Below are 18,709 nucleotides of genomic sequence, written 5' to 3' on the forward strand. Positions count from 1 at the left end.
GGTTGTAAAACCTTGTCATATGTTGCTCTGAAGTTTCCTTCTCTTTGACCTCTCTTCTATAGACAAAGTTTATCATTTTATTATAAGTGTTTTAAGGGGAATCAGATGATGAGACCAACAGGCCCAACAAATTCAAGATCTCAAGAGAGAAATATATGACATTCACGCCCAACAAAAAGATTCAATGACCCCTCTGAAGATAAAATTTCAAGATATCAAGAACACCAGACTTCAAGAACTGCTAAAGCAATTATATAAGGTGGAACAAAAGTAATTGAAAATCAAATGCAAAATCTCATACAAGATCACAAGACATCTTTACCAAGACAAAAAGACATCTAACTCCTACATAGACAATTTACACCTTTGGGGCAATCTATTCAGTCAACTTTGTAAGAGCTTCTTGAGCATAATCTTATCATATTGCCCAATAAGACCACATGGGGATGTGAATTTTTGAGTAATTATTGTGCATATCATAGGCATAACAAACACAAGACTTCAATGTGTAGGAATTTAAAACATAAAATTGAAGACCTTCTTGATGATGGTGTTATTGAAATTGAAGATCCTAAAAATTCACTTAAAGAGAAACCAGATGTCATTACCAAGCATGATCAAAATTATGAACATATGTCTAGCAATGAATCACATGTAGCCTCCATCACTTCCATGATGCCTCCATCTCCTAAGGCTTCTCAACAACAATCCATATCATATCCCTCAAATAATGAACCTAATGGTGAAACTTCGAATGTTGACCCTCAAGGGCTATCTCAAGGGCCATCCAATCCAATGGTTGACCAAGATCCTATCTCCCTAGAATCCCATGATGATCCCCTTATACCTTTCCATTTCTCGAAAGATGATCCCCTTCCATCGCAAGAGAAAATCATCCTTCCAAATCCCATTCCTAATCCACTTCCTAAGAAAGATCATGATGCCTCTTCCACATTTTCAAACAATCCTATTCAAAATGAAGAGTCAAACACCCTTCCTACTCTATCCAATGGTCCTCTTCCATGTAAAGATCAAAGTATCTCTTCATCTCCTTGTCATAATCCTCCATGTTCACCTCAAGGATCCATCATGCCTACAAAGCCCTCTCATGATCCTATCATTCCCTACATTCCACCTCCACCTCATAATGGACTTGCATCTTCTTCCCAATTCAAATTGTATCCTACAAGTCAAAATAGTTTTATAGGCAAAGGGATAAACCTTCACAAGCACGAACCCCTCCATATTAAAGAAAATATTAAGGGTCATTGCCTAAGTGACATTCCTTAAGATTTTGGTATTCCTACTAAACCAAAATCCAAATACTCACCTTCCCCTTCATCTCTTCCATCGATTTTAGGCCCATATATCCCTCCATCCCTTATGCAGTATCAACAAAGGCATACATCTTCGAGAACCTTCCATCCATCCAAAATGACTTCATATAATTCCTATCCATCTACTCATTCTTTTCCTTCTCCATGCAATTTGGATTCCAAGTATAAAAGTTATAAGTCAAGTAATTGACATGTATTCAAGGATCAACATGTCCAATCTAATCGACATATCAAAATTTATATGGGTTCCTAAGGAACTTGTAGAAGCAATACATTCCAAGGAACTATAAAATCATAAAAAATCAAAAACCATGTGGATCCCTAAGCATCTCCTTGAAGAACAATAGTCTAAATAAAAATAAAAATTGGCATCCAAAATTGTTGTTCTTCCATCCAAACCTTCCAAATACATTCCTCCATCACCTCCTTCATCCATTTTGGATCCTTAATTATGTTCCAAAATCCCTGGATGTTCCTCCATCCAAATCTCAAAATATGAGATCCACTTTTCCTCCATCACTCCATCACCCCTCAACATGTGTGCCAATGTTGATCCTGCCAACATTTCCATTCACTCTTGCACCAACCTTTCAATATCTGATCCATTATCCAACACCTCTTTTTAACCCTTCCATCCCCCTTATCCAATCCATTTCATAATATTTTACCCTGGTTTCATTTCATCATCCTACCAACATCTTTGAGCATACCTTCATAGCCATGGTCTATTGTTAATGTCTATAGCTGAATTCATGGGTTCCAGAGATGGATTCTCTCTAATGATCCGTAAAATCCAAAAACTAAGGAAATCAACATTGGAGATACTGAACATGTACACTTAGCCGAGTCCTTATATCCTATTGGAAAAGACATCTTTATCTAACTCTTCAAACAAAGACCAATGAACGACCGACACAAAACTCGTTGACTCTATGAACAACATGCACCTTAAATGATACTATATCTAAGGGTTGGGATAGTTTAGGTTTTTCTTTTTGCATTGCATATCATTTTATTCAAAGCACTACATCACACATAGTTTCTTTTTTAAATGCATCACATTCACAAAATTTTTGCATTTGCATATAGCAGCATTAATAAAAAAAGGCACCTATCAAAGTTTATCATTTGTTTGCATTCAAGACAAACAAGGGTCATTCAGACATGAAGTCTTTGAGGTCCTATGGTCATTCATTTTCAACATAACACCGTGATGATGCTTTACTTATGGTTGGGTAGTGATTTCACTTTTTGAGACCTGTTAACCCAAAATCTATCAATTGCTATATCTCAAACACATTAACAAAATATCCAATTCATTCTAGACACCTAGTTGATCATATATGACTGGTGAAAAATCTAAAAGTGTACTTCAACGCCGCTATAATTGTCACACCCAAGTAGGTTTGATTACTTACAAATCAAGGCAAGAAAAAGTGCTATGCCAAATATTCATCTCATGGCAAAAGAGAAATGATATATAACTGAAATATCAGGCATACAAGTGTGACAAAAAGCTTAACTATGGGAACATATGAGTAACTTTATCGGGGCTATGAACACCTACTAGCAATGGACCAATATTTGAGAAATTACATTCTATAACCATGTTGGGGCTCTAAAAGCTTGCTGGTAGTGAGGCTCTATTCGGGATTCTTTTGAAATTAGAATAATCCATGTATCTAGTCATATAGGATGCTAAGGATCTTTAGTGAGCACAAGAGTGATAATTAACTAATTTACACACACATGGGCAAAAAAAGATCAAAGTTTCAAGAACCAGTGGGGAAGTTTTTTGTGTTAATTTGGATGTTCCAAGGGACCTTAAAGATCGATTGACCGCTAATCTATTAAATGTTTTGTACCTCCAATTCAATTGGTGTATTACGAAATGCTAAACAAACACAGTCATCCTTGTTCAAATAGGAAATGCATCTTCATCATGCATATTGCATTAACATAGGTCATATAAAAAATTCATTGTCTCCACAAGCATTTTACAGATCATCATGTCATATAAGTTTGCATACTAGGGGCACAGCTCAAAAAAATCATAAAAAGTCATAAATATCTGCCAAGAACGTGAAAATTGTTGGCATATGATGAACCGCTATGATGATAATGTATGTTTTCATTGATGTCAATAAGTGCAGGAGAACCAATATGAAGATTGGAAGAAGTTGTTATTGATGTTCAAGTAGGATAACCGGTATGAAGAGATGAAGTGGACCGGTGTCAGGGTTTCACTAAGTGTGACTATTGGTTGGTAGTCTCCGCTCTAGGGTTTTCGGTTTGGCATTCTAGCTTCTGTGATGCAACCGATGATATTCTCTGATGAGTTAGCTAAGAGATAAGGATGATATCGAGATGCCACGTCAGTTTTATGCATGTGAAGGATTTCCTTGAGGATCTTGCATGTGAAGATCGATTGCATTAAATGTCTACCTCAGGAATGAACATTCTTCTTATCGATATGTGAAGAGAGCATGGTGGGTTACTGATTTCCATAAGAGGTGAACAATAGATGATGAAGAATGACTTGTGATCTATTTGAGATTATTTTATTCTATGCAAAGTGTTTGAACGGTCAGGATTGGACAACTTGTAATTGTAAACCTAAAATGTTTAGGGTTTAGGGTTTATGCTGCCGACCTAATTATTGTCTATAAGGTCAATGACTTCTGATATTGTAAGTGTTGTAAAATGTTGTGTTTTATATCTGAGTGATGAGATACTTGCCAGACCAGTGAGTGGAAAACTGCAGAGTGTGATTGTAGAGTAGAGGAACTGAAAAGGATTTGCCTTAGCATGTAGTGTTGTTATCAGATCAGAGCTTTACCTGTTGTCTTCTAACCATTTCAATAGTAGGAAAATCCCTTTACCGCGTAGCTTTAACAGGCTTATTGTAAATCATCTAACTAGGTGACTCAAAATCATTGAGTTCTTCAAATCCTCTAGCAAGGTAACCTTTAATAGGGTTTCAACCTTTAACAGGGTATATAGCCATCCCTTGACTAGGTGATCTTTAATAGGATCAGTTGGTGATCTTTAATAGGATCAGTTCCTAATAGAACCTTATTATAGAGTCTTTAACTGGACTAGGTTCTTAATAGAGCAAGCTTCAAAAGAGTTCAAAAACAATCTTGTGGGTATGTATCCCCACCATGATTTTTCCCATTTGGGTTTCCACATGAAAAATTTGTGTCATGAGTTGTCCATTTTTCATGTGATGATTGTGTAGTCTTTATTTAGGTAAATATGTATGCAAAGCTAATGGTTATGGTATTACTGATACAACACATGCATGAGTATATTGGTGAAGTAGTTATCAAGTGTTGAATGTTTTTTAAAGTATTTAGTTTTACTTGTATAGCTATCTGAAGTCTTACTGTGTTTAACCAGTATTGCCATGGTTAAGTTCAGTAATGAAGACAACTGGTTAGCATTGTTTTAATTTGATAAGTCGTTGTGAAGTTTTTGTACGTACTGATTCAAACCATCCTCTTAGTATCGATTAGGGTATTTGTTGTTCATCATTATTCATCAATTGGTATCAGAGAAACTCTAGGTCCTCGGTGATATAAGCCTAACTCCTTGAGGTAAAAGATCTTGCTTTAATAATGAAGAGGGAGGGTCCTAAGTTCAATAGAGATAACTTAAAAATATGGAAGGACATAATGAAGATTTATATCAAGATTTTGGGTTCTCAACACTGGAGCTATGTTGAGAATTCCTATGTAATCACCACTAGCACCCTAATTGATGATCAGAAAAGAGAGATTAAAAAAAATTGGCCACTGGTGGAATAATTGATGATGCCACCATTGTCAGTGTAGTTTTGAGATCATTGTTACTGGTCTATGCAATCAAAGTTGCTGCTATTCAGGAGCTAAGGTCTATCGACAAAACCAAGGTATGCTTAGACTCTATCATTGCAAAGTTGACAGCATATGAGTTGAATAGCTATGATGGCAGTGTTCAGAAGACTGAGTCCGCTTTTAGAGCATTTGCTGCACCTACCAAAAAAGGAAAAGAAGTAAGTACAAGTTATGAATCTAGGTAATGCAGAGAAATGGATGATGAAGAGATTCTAATGGAGTTCGAGGCTATTCTTACTAAGAGACTTCCAAAAGGTACCAGAAAATATAGAGGTAAGCTTCCTTTCAAATGTTTTTCTTGCAATAAGATATGACATATAGTTGTTAACTATCCTAACAATGAAAATAAGGATAAACCAGAGAGGTTTAGAAAGTATAAAGGAGGAGGTAGGATAAATTGTCTTATTGTAGAGAATGAAGGTGTTACTAATGAAGAATCAGAGGATGAAGAGAATGAGGACATAGTGTTTGTAGCTGTAAAGGAAGAAGTGTCTGATAAGAAATCCCTTGTTTCTTGCATTGACAACTCTAATGAGTGGATTATTGATAGTGGTTGTTATCACCACATGAATAGTGACTGGAGAAAGTTTCTATCTTTGGAAGAATATGATGGAGGTGTTGTCTGGTTTGGCAACGATACACCATGCTTGGTGAAAGGTAAAGGATCCATCTCATTAAATGGATAGAGTAGTGCGGATGATGTCTATTGGGTTTAAGGTCTCAAGCATAACCTTTTGAGTGTTTCTCAGCTAAATGAAAAAGGACTCATTCTAGAGTTCAAAGGTGGAGTCTGTAGTATAATTGAAAAGAGTGGTGAATTTATTGTCACCAATAAGCAGATCAGAGGTAACTTGTTTCAATTGAATGCCAAGATTAGTCAGTCACTGATGGCGAAGTTTGATGACAGTTGGATATGGCATAGGAGACTTTGTCATATGAATTTTTATAATATTGTAAAGGCAAGTAAGATCAAGGTAGTAAGAGGATTGCCTTTGTTGAACAAACCAAAGAATTCTTTGTGCAGAGATTGCTAACTTGGAAAGATGTCTTCCTCAACTTTCAAAGGTAATTCCTTTTTAGCAGAGAACTTACTTGATCTTGTGCACACCAATTTGTGTGGTCCAATGAAAACTATAAGTATTTAGGGAGATAGGTATTTCATGATTCTCACTGATGACTGCTCAAGAATGATATGGGTCACATTCTTGAAAGACAAGTCTGAGGCATTTGGAAAGTTCAAAGCCTTTAGAGCATTGGTAGAGAAGGAAAGTGGTCAAAGGATAAAATGACTAAGAACTGATCAAGGAGGTGAATTCACTTCTGATGAATTCAAAATATACTATGAAGAGAATAGTATCAAGAGGCAGTTGTCTTCCCCAAGGACACCACAACAAAATGGCATAGAAGAAAGGAATAACATGACTGTAGGTGAAGCAGCTAGAACAATGTTGATCCAAGGAAAGGTTTCTCACAATTTTTGCAGAGAAGCGGTGAGCACTATAGTCTACACTATGAACTGGGTACTCATCAAGAAAGGTAAAGATAAAACCCCTTATGAGTACTGGACCGGGAAGACTCCCACTATGAGTTATTTTAAAGTATTTGGCAGTAAGTGTTATATCAAGAGAGGTGAGCATCTGAGCAAGTTTGATGCTAAATGTGATGAAGGAATATTTATGGGATATTCCACTAAGAGAAAAGCTCTCAAGTGCTACAAAAAAAGGACTCAAAAAATTGTTGAGAGTATCAATGTCAAGGTCGATGAATCCTGTGAGGAGCCTAAGGAAACTTGCAGTGAGCAAGTGGAAGATGAGCGGGGTGTAGCCTTCTCAGAACCAGTTAAGAAAGAAACAAGCAAAGACCTCAGTGTTCCTGTACCGATAGAGGCTGCAGTAGGTGAAGAAGAAGATGGAGAAGAAGAATAAGAGGAAAAGCAAGTAGAACTAGCTAGAGTCATTCCTAGATATGTGAAACTACATCATGATTTGAAGCAAATCATAGGAGATAAAGATGCATGGATACTCACAAGAAGAAAGGTGAAATAAAACTCTTGCATGATTTCTGAATTTGAGCCTAAGACCACTAGAGAGGCATTTACAGATGAAGATTGGATTAAGGTAATGGAAGAGGAGCTAGACCAGATAGAAAAGAATGCAACATGGTCTTTGGTACCTAGACTGGGACACAAGAATGTCATAGGTACCAAAAGGTTCTTAGGAATAAGCTGAATGAAGAAGGCACAGTTGTAAGGAACAAGGCAAGACTTGGATGCAAGGGATGTGCTCAGGAAGAGGGAGAAGACTATGGAGAAACCTTTCCCATAGTGGCTAGACTAGAAGGTGTTTGAATGCTACTTGCATTTGCAGCATTTAAGGGATTCAAGGTATACCAGATGGATGTGAAGTCTGCATTCTTGAATGGAATCCTAGAAGAGGAAGTGTATATTGAGCAATCAGATGGGTTTGCCTTATTAGAATATAGTAACATGGTGTGTAGATTTCACAAGGCCCTGTATCGATTGAAACAAAAACCAAGAGAATGGTATGAATGGTTACACTCTCATCTTGTGAAGATAGGATTTCAGAGAATAAGTGAGAAGAGAAACATCTACCTAAAATTTGAAGGTGATCAGATTCTGATCTGTGAAGTGTTTATAGATGACATAAGCTTTGGAGGAGATGATGAAATGAGCCCTGCATTTGCAGATGTAATGAACAAAGAGTTTGAGATTACTTTGATTGGAGAGATAAAGTTCTTCATGATGAACAATGATGAACAGTTAGTGCCAAATTGGTACTGAGAGGGGGGGGGTGAATCACTACAGAAAAAAACATACTCTAAACTAGTTTGATTGCAAAGACTGTACTTAACTGGTAAACGGTAACACCGGTCTAAATCAGGACACTACCAGTAAAGCAAAGTGAGAATGTGAAAGACATAAACCGGTAACATTTAGATCTCCACACAATCTAATATCTTATTTCCACTTCACCCGTATACATAAACAAATAATATATCATCAGAAATATAATGACTACTAATTCAACATGCTCTGCCACTTGACAGAAAATATTAAAGCATCACATGGAAAGCATCACATGTGACACATTGATTTTTCACATGGAAACCCAACTGGGAAAAACCACGGTGGGGATGAATACCCACAAGCTGTTCTTTGAACTCTTCTAAAGTCCGCTCTGTTAGGAGCCTTGTCTGGTTAAAGAATTTTACAATGGGTTTTGCTAGCAACCGATCCTGTTAGGGATCACCTAGTTAAGGGATGGATAAATACCTAGTTAAAGGTTAGAACCATGTTAAAGGTTACCTCGCAAGAGGATTTGAAGAACTCATTGAATTGAGTCACCCTATTAAAGGATTTACACAAAATCCTGTTAAAGCTACCCGATTAAGGTATTTTCCAACTATTGAAATGGTTAGAAGTCAACAAGTAATACACTAATCTGATAACAGCACACAATGCCAAGGCAGATCCTCTTTAGCTCCTTTGCTTCTACTATCACACTCTGCAAGTATCAACACACTTCTCCGGTCTGGCAAGAATCAAGTATCTCTTCACTTGGATACACACATAACATTTTCCAACAACCTGAAAATGAAAAACATCATCAACCTTATAGGAAATAGATAGGTCGGTAGCATAAACCCTAAACCCTAAACATTTAGGTTTAACAATTTAGCTGGTTCAATCCTGACTGTTAATCATACTGCATTGAATACAATAGTCTTGAATAGATCTCAAGATGTTCTCCAACATTCATTCTTTTCTGCTTTATGAATTTGATAACCCATCATGTGCTCTCCACCATTTATAGAGACTTCGCACATTCTTGAGGTAGATAGGATCAATCTCCATGCAAGGTCCTCAAGGAAATCCTTCATGCGCACAAGGCTGACATGGCAACATGATCTGATCTTCATTACAATGCTAACTCATCACAAGATGTGATCGGTTGAATCACACGGGCTTTGAATGCATCAACCAAAAACCTTGTAGCTGAGACTACCAACTGGTAGTCATGCCAAATGAAACCCCGATACAGAACTTCCCATATACCGGTTCTCATTCCAACATACCACTTCACTTTTTCACATATACCAATTCACAATATCATACTAGTTCTCACATATACCGGTTCACAATATCATACCAGTTCTCTTGCCAGTTTGCTTACTTCAATATACCGGTTCATACTTTAGTATATTGACATCAATGGGTGAACTCACAATAATGGTTCCCACTTTTTTGCCACTTTTGGCACTGAGATGAACAATTTTAAAATAATCTTCAACTTTCAACAACTATAACTTTTAAACTATTAAGAATTTGAAGATGATGTAAATTAGTGATTTGTAAAATTTTGTCTCTAGATTCTATATATATTTTTTTCAAAATTTTTTGAAGGATTTTTTAAAAAAATTTCCATCTCCCTCGAAAAGTAGTTTTTTACAACAAACTACATTTTTTAAGAGTGATGTGCCTCCCGAAATGCATAACTTTTTTTTCTATAAATGATAAAAACTCAATTCTTTCGAATTTTGGTTTGTAACATCAATATCCAAGGCTTGCAGTTGGTTTGATAGTGATATGTTCAATATTTTTCATTTTATTAAGTTTTGAAGTCCGACTAGTCATAATTCAGACATAGGTTTACATTTGGACACATAACTTATTCTATATATATCGAAATTCAATTTTATTTTTTTTGTTAGAAAGAAGACATCAATACCCAGGGCTTAGATATTTTTCAGAATTTTTTTGAATTAGTTTCCTATTTTTCCCAATGCGTTGAATAGAGAAGTTTATGTTCAATGAAAAACCTATATTTGGTAAAATTAAAAAAACAAGTTCATAAAAAACTCAATATGTAATAAAATTATATTCATTGGAAAGCTTTCTTTGAGGACTATAATACTACATTTTGGGTTGTCAAGATCATTCCATTTGAGCCTTCAACTAGAGGTTTCAAGGCCAAAAATCTACAAAAAAATGTAGAAATCTTCTGAGAAGTGTTAAAAAAGGGGTTCGAACGAAGGGGGGTTCGAGCGAATCCCCTATTTTTAGGGGGGTTTGAATGAAGGGGGGTTCGATCGAACCCCCGCGTTATAATTGAAAAACAACATAAACGGGCATTAAAGGTGCTTTGCTCGAAAGATGGGGTTCGAGCGAAGTGGGGTCTTCGCTCGAACCCCAAAGGGTATTCCGTTCGAACACCCCCACTTCGCTCGAACCCCCTGTAAACAAAATTTTCCACTTTCCCCAATTTCCTTCGTTGGCAAAAGTGGGAACCAGCTTTGTGAGTTCACCCCAATGACAACATACAATATCATTATGTCATCCATCTATACACATATGTCAACAATCTCCCCATTTGGCATTGATGGCAATATACAAATATATCTCTCTACTTCACATCTTCTCCCCAATACTATAAATATTGTCATGCCCAAAATTTAGGGCAAAAACGGTACAAATTTTTTTTTTAAAAAGATTCTAATTTAATTAATAAACACACTCTTGCGACAAGCGTTAAAGAAAATTTCATTATTAAATTCTGACTAATTTCGAACGAACTAAGCTTCGTTGAAAATGTTATATTTTAATTGCGGAAAAGCCTACTAGTTTAGATTCTATTTCCAAAAGATATTTAGTTAATAGCTCTATTATATTAAACAAACTAAAAGTATTAGGAGAGATATTTTAATTTATTTCCCACTATGACTATATAGTCTTAGCAATTTAATTAATTTCTCCTTTACAATTTTTTTTTCAAATCAATATTGTGTACATATAAAATGCACATATATACATATAGATTATGCATATATTTTGAATATCAATAATTTAATTTATTAAATCAATAAAGCTCAAAAAAAAACATACATATATATACATATATATATTCCCATATATATATATATTCTACATATATATTTATATATATATATTCTACATATATACCAATATTTTAATCCTTACCTCCTAAATCCATTGCAACTTTCTAAATATCATCTCTTAATTCCTCAACCCTAATTAGGGTTCTAAATTCTTATTTAACCATTACCTAAACCCAAAATACATATTATTTTTTTTATATTTTAAAAAAACTAAACTCCCGTAGCCCCTATCGGGCTAGGGTTTAACCCATTTCCTTTTTAACAGATGAAGATTCATGCTGGGCCGAAGAGCTAACAAGCGGCCATGAATACCAAGCTTGCCGGTCGCTGGGGTTTCAAGTGGCGGCTGGCCGCGCGCACCACTGTGTGAGCTCACAGTGGCGCCGCGGCACCACTGTGTGCCCACACAGTGGCGGCCGTGGCCGTCCACTGTGTGCCCACACAATGGGTGCCGCAAGCGGCTCCACTGTGTGTGCACATAGTGGGCGCCGCACGGTCGTCCACTGTTCGTACACACAGTGGAGTCCGCGGGGGGCCCCAAACATATTTTTTTTTATAAATTTTTTTTTAAAATTAAAATACATAATAATATTTATATGTATATATATATATATAAATATATATATATATATATATATATATATATATTCATTTATAAAACTAGCTTTTAAATCAATGTTAACAAAAATACAATTCAAAGTATTTTATAAAGATACATTATACTTTTTCTGGAAATAAAGAAATCCATTTATATATATTTTTTTTAAAATAGAATATTCACTTAAAACAACTTTTTTTTTATAAAAAAATACATAGAAATCTTTCAACAACAATAATCTTTTATTTGCCACAAGTGAAATATAATTAAAGACAAAATGAAAAAACAAATCTTTTATTTCTTTCCATAATACAAGAAGCTTTTGCATGCAACACAATTTAACCCCTTTTTTTTATAAACCAGAAGTAGAAATAACAAGCTTTTCTTTCTTTAAAACATCTCTAAAATATTCTACCAAATTTACAGAATGATTTCTCTGAACAGTCACAACATTAAGACTTCAAGTCTACTATTACAAATTTCAACTTGCTTCTCCTTTCTCTTGAATTTGAGGCATTTATTTACAACAACTTTAAACATACATCTGCAACTGAATTCAAATATCTTCAAATACAATCTTCTGAATATCTTTCATGAATCCTATCCTCTTTCTTCTGAATTTCCTGCATAATAGAAAACACAAAATTGACCACGGAGTGCTCACCTTCCAGCCTAGGCTAACTGGTAGCCACCCCCGAGCTCGGAGAACCAATTCCTAGACGGGTACAAACAGGCAAACACAAAGAAATACAAAACCTACAAATATTCCAGACACATTCCCAACCTGGCTTCCACAGCACCACACTCTGGTGGTGAACATTTTCAAAGGGTGGTAGTGGACCAAATACCCTGAGGAGAATCTGCAAGTATGTAATAACAAGAAGCCACCTCATGGCACAAATAACATATCAAAATCTCAACCCCATAAATTCCTTATGCCCCCCAAAGGCATTCTAGCCTTATAACCCTCCTTATGACCCCCATTGCACAAACAGGCCATGCAGCAAGGGTCACACAAAGATCCCTTGTGATCGCTCTCTAAAGAGAGTCTCTCACTCGAGGGCTGTCACTGCTACCACCCTCAAGATCCTCTTCTCTCCCAAGAGAAAGAGAGATCTTGAGAAAACTCCCAAAACACATTCATTCATAAAACAAAACCAAAAGATTTTCAAACATTCGTTTTCAAGAATACAGATTTTCTTATTCAACAACTTTCAGAAATAAACAAAAACAAGTCATTAAAAGTAAAAATGAAACCAACCTTAATCTGCCCAAAGGTTATAATGATATCTGAAGAAGAGCTGCCCAATCCACAATTCTTTATTTTCCTTAATCAATTTCTTTATCCCATAAAATTATTTTTCTTCCAAATTTTCTTCTGTCTCCAAAAATGGAGAGTGGGTGATTAACCAGCTATTCCCAAAAATCTTCCTTAAGAAGCTCACTCTCTGAGTTCTCATAGGATTCTAAAAAAAATCAACAAAAAGAAGGAAGAAAGCAAAAATGCAAAAAGACTTTCCTTCCAAGAGGGAAAATCTTGATTTGATTTTCACTTCAATTTTCAATTTTCGCTCAACTCAAAAAAACCAATTTTTAAAGCGCTAAAAAGATCATTATAAAGTAGAAACTTGCCTAAAATTACCCCTAACCCCTATGTATACCTTATGGGCTTCAGGAAACCCTAATAAACTACCCCTAGGTGTTCATTTAACCCATTTTAAACCCCTTTGAAGTTTATTTTCGGGTCAAACATAAGTTGACCTCTCCAAATATTATATTCTCAAAATATCTTTTTGACAACACATTATTTTATTTAAAATTAATTATAATTAACACTTTCCCATCAAGAGACAAAATAAAATATTTAAATTTAAATCCTCACATGTGTCAAGTGACACTAATAAAATACTTTTACAAAAATAAACATGAAATTGTCTCTTGAGGTTTTTTTACACAATAAATTTAAATAACACATAACACACATGCAGCATATACTGATACGAATAAAATACAACACAAACGGGGTGTTGTCTCTCCAAATAGACAAACCCTGGCTTTACGAACATACATAAGTCTAGGTTTGATTCTCCATAATTTTCCATGGTCACATGGTAAATTTCCTGCGCATCTCAATTTACACATTAGTACTCCCAAATATTCATATAAAATATAATTCAATAATACAACAATGCACATCATTACTTGCATACAATTTTTCATCTGCACAGATTAAATACATCTTTTGTCAAGCAAATTCACATAAGCAATTTTCATCCCAATTCACATAAACTAAACATACATCATAGTTCTATATTCAAAGTAAAGTCCTGCAAATTCAATAACGACATCTATCATTGCAATATCATTCTTTCTAATAATCATGTAGTGTTCTATCTCATAAAGCATGTAAGTAAAACATCAATTCATAGCAATGTTATCCAATATCCTGAAATCATAAAAGTTCTAAATCTCAAAATGCATCAAAACAAAGTATCCTTAGTAGTCTAAAATATAAAATCCACTGAATGTCAAACTGAGTCGAGGTGAGGCCTCACAAATATCTTCTCCATTTCACATCTTCTCCCCCTTTTACAACAATGCCAAAGTGGAGGCACAAATAGCTATGTTCCACTATGCTGCTCCTGCTAAGGAGTAGCATCTTTCAACACACCAATCCTAAAAAAGATTTATTAATGCAATACCTGACTGATGTGGAGCACACACCTTTAGTTCACCTCTTGAAGAGGCAACACCCCTAATTCACCCTTAAATAGGTAAATGTAGCCTTCGGTAGAGGCTTGGTGAATATGTCTGCTAACTGCTGCTTACTGGAAACATGTTCCAATACAACCTCTTTGTTCTGAACCTTCTCTGTCAAGAAATGATACTTGAGCTCGAAGTTCTTGGTTCTAGCATGTAAAACCAAATTCTTGGAAATATTAATTGCACTTGTGTTGTCACAAAATATACTTACCGATTCAGATACAGGAACTTTGAAACCACTTAATACATGTTTCATCCAAATTGTCTAAGTGCAGTTCATAAATGCTGCAACATATTCTGCTTCTTCTATAGACTGAGAGATACAACTCTACTTCATACTCATCCATGAGACTAGTCTACCACCAAGAAAGAATGCACCACCGGTTGTGCTCTTTTGGTCATCCACATTACTAGCCCAATCAAAATCTATAAACACTTTGAGGTTGAAATCATTACTATATGGATACCACAATCCATAGTCAATAGTTCCATTCAGATATCTAAGAATCCACTTGATTGATACCAAGTGGGATTCTCTTGGACCTTTCTGGAACCATGCAATAATGCCCACTACATGTGCAATGTCCGATCTACTATGTACTATATAGTGCAACTTACCAATCATTGATCGATATTCCTTCTCATTCACCAACACTGAGTTATCCTCTTTTGACAATTTACAACCGGTCACCATCAGTGTACCAACCAGTTTGTTTTCTTCCATGTGAAAGGTCTTCAATGCCTCTTTGACATACTTGGACTGAGTGATAAAGATACCATCTTTTATTTTTTGATTCTATAGTCCAATGAAGAACTTAATCTCCCCTATAAGTGACATCTCAAATTCCTTCTTCATCTCATCTGCAAAATCATGACTCATCTTGTCATCTCCACCAAAAATTATGTCATCAACAAATACTTCATAGATCAAAATCTGATCTCCTTCTGAGTTCAAATAGATATTCTATCTTTACTTGTTCTTTCAAATCCAATCTTCACAAGCTGGGAGTGTAAGCATTCATACCATGCTCTAGGTGTCTGCTTCAATCCATACAAGGCTTTATGTAGCCTACACACCATGTCACTATCTTCTGATAGGGCAAACCCATCTCATTTCTCTATATACACCTCCTCTTCAAGTATTCCATTCAGGAATGTAGATTTTACATCCATTTGATGTACTTTGAATCCTTGGAAGGCTGCATATGCAAGAAGCATACAAACTCCTTCCAATCTAGCTACTCGAACAAAGGTTTCTCCATAATCTTCTCCTTCTTCTTGAGCATATCCCTTACACACCAATCTAGCTTTGTTTCTTACCACTGTGCCATCTTCATTCAGCTTATTTCTAAAAACCCATTTGGTGCCAATGACATTTTTATGCTCAGGTGTGGGTTCCAAGGACCATGTACCATTCTTTTCTATTTGGTCAAGTTCCTCTTCCATTGCCTTAATCCAGTCTTCATCTTTATGTGCCTCTTTAAAAGTTTTAGGCTCAAATTTAGAAATCATGCAAGAATTTTCTCTGACCTTTCTTCTTGTAAGAATTCCTGCATCCTTATCTCCTATTATCTACTTTGGATCATGGTTCAGCTTTACATACCTAGGAATGATCTTAGTTTTTCCTCTTGTTTTTCTTCTTCATCCTCATCCTCATTAGAATTAGCATCTACTGGTGTAGAAGCACTGTTACTGGTACTAGGCTATTTTGCAACCAGTTCCCAGAAGGTTACAACTGGTTCTTCTACCACTAGCTTGCTATCGGTTTCCTTAGGTTTCTCAGAGGTTTCATCAACTCTAACATTGATACTTTCAACAATTTGCCGAGTCCTATTGTTGAAACATTTGATAACTTTTCTCTTGGTGGAATACCCTAGGAATATTCCCTCATCACATTTTACATCAAACTTGCTCTGATGTTCACTCCTCTTGATATAATACTTGCTACCAAACACTCTAAAGTAGCTTACCACTGGTGTCTTACTAGTCCAATACTCATAAGGAGTTTTATACTTACCTTTCTCTATGAGTACCCAGTTCATAGTGTACACTTCAGTTCTCATCGCTTCTCTCTAGAAGGCGTGAGCAACCTTCCCTTGAATCAACATCATTCTGGCTGATTCAACTATAGTCTGGTTGTTCCTCTCTGCTAGGTCATTCTACTATGGAGTCCGGGGGGTAGACAATTGCCTCCTTATTCCCTTCTCTTCACAGTACTTTTTGAATTCACTGGAAGTGAATTCTCCTCCTTGATTGGTTCTTAGGCACTTAATCCTCTTACCACTTTTCTTTTCGACTAGTGCTCTGAAAGCTTTAAACTTTCAAAAATCTTTAGACTTATCTTTCAAGAATGTGACCCACATCATTCTTGAGAAGTCATCAATGAGAATCATAAAGTACCTATCTCCCTACACACTCCTATTTTTCATAGGACCACACAAATCAGTATGCACAAGATCAAGTAAATTGTCTATAGTGAAAGATTTACCTTTGAAGGTTGACGAAGACATTTTGCCTAGTTGACACTCTCTGCACAAAGGATTCTCTAGTTTGCTCAGCACAAGCAATCCTCTAACTACATTGATCTTACTGACCTTCACAATATTATCAAAGTTTGCATGGAAGAGTCTGTTATGCCATATCCAACTATCATCAAACTTAGCCATTAGACATGTACTGATATTTGCATTCAACTGAAATAAGTTACCTCTGGTCTGCATACCAGTGGCCATCAACTCACCACTCTTTCCTTTTATTTTGCACACTCCATCTTTGAATTCCAAAGTGAGTGCATTATCATTCAGCTGGGAAACACTCAAAAGGTTGTGCTTGAGACCTTCTACCCAATACACATTATTAGCACTGCTTTTTCCATTTAGAGAGATGGACCTACTGCCTTTTACCATACATGGTTGCATATAAGAAAGCCCTTGATTTTATACATCAATTTGACACTAGCTATGATCCTCTCTTTAGCTTCAACACATTTGAGGAGAAAATAAAGTTCCTGATTCTTTATTTTGAAGACCTCATGTAGACTTTCAAAGAAAAGAGGGAGGCCATAATGCAAAATGATCCTGATAAGGCTAAGATGGTATTGGCTTAGCCTGCCTTTGCTAGAGATATCCCACCTGGTGACTATGTAATGCACAAAAGGTCAAAGTATACTGTGATGATGCCAGTGATAGGTGACCCTTCCACCTCAAAAGGGAAGAGGAAAATTTAAGATGTCATTGACATTCAGGAGTCCCCTAAGAGGAAAAAAGTGGGAAAGGAAATTGAAACTGATGAGCCTCAATATTCTCCATCTCAGTCTCCTATCCACATTGGAGATGAACAAGCTGTGGATGAACAATTATTGCAGCTATGGAGTCTCAGTGATATTGCCTGTACCTACAAGCAGACACAAGAGGGGATGCTTGAAGAGGCACCTACTACTGAAATGGACTTGACTGATGGTGAGTTAAAGGGCCAAGAAATGGACCTTACTGTTAAGAAAGCTAGTGAGGAATTCCTAGTTGATAGCAATTTTGTCACATCAGAAGCTTTTATGCAGTTTGTATGGAAGCAAAACATGGAACAATTCAGTGTCAGATGTGAACAAAGGAAAAGTGAATAGCCCCTCAAAAATACAACTTAGGTAGAAGAAGAAATAAAGCAAGAAATGATGGAAGAATTCAAAACAATCACCCCTGAGAAAGGAAGAGAGATGGTAATAAACGCTGGTGTGTTGATTCTCCCTAAATGGGATATTGTTGATGCCTTAGTGCTTGATGTAGTGAGGAAAGAAACAAAGCCTATGGAAGGAGTGACATTCAGTGAGGATAATGTTGCTCTTGTCATGTGGTCATTAAAGAAGGACAAAAACAAAAGAAGGAAGAATACATCAGATTCTAGCCTCTTAGGAGGCATGTTAGTTAAAAGAGTCCAAGACACAAGGGTAGTGGAAGATGCTAGAATAGTACTAGAGACAAAAAAGTTTAATGTGGCAGTAGAAGACAAAGAGGCACAAGAAAAGGCTAATCTCCAACTGAAGTTGGAGACTGTTTTAAAAGCTTACAATGATGCTAAAGAAGGAATAGCCAATAAAGACAACATAATTGCTAGACTCCAGAGTCAATTGGTAGGTCAACATCATCTAGGTGAGTCTTCTACACTCATGATAGCCTCCTCTCTAGCAAGGCCCCCTCCTACTAGTCCCATCATTGAATACCCCT

This window comes from Cryptomeria japonica, chromosome 11 (genome assembly GCF_030272615.1).
Source record: "Cryptomeria japonica chromosome 11, Sugi_1.0, whole genome shotgun sequence".
NCBI lineage: Eukaryota > Viridiplantae > Streptophyta > Pinopsida > Cupressales > Cupressaceae > Cryptomeria > Cryptomeria japonica.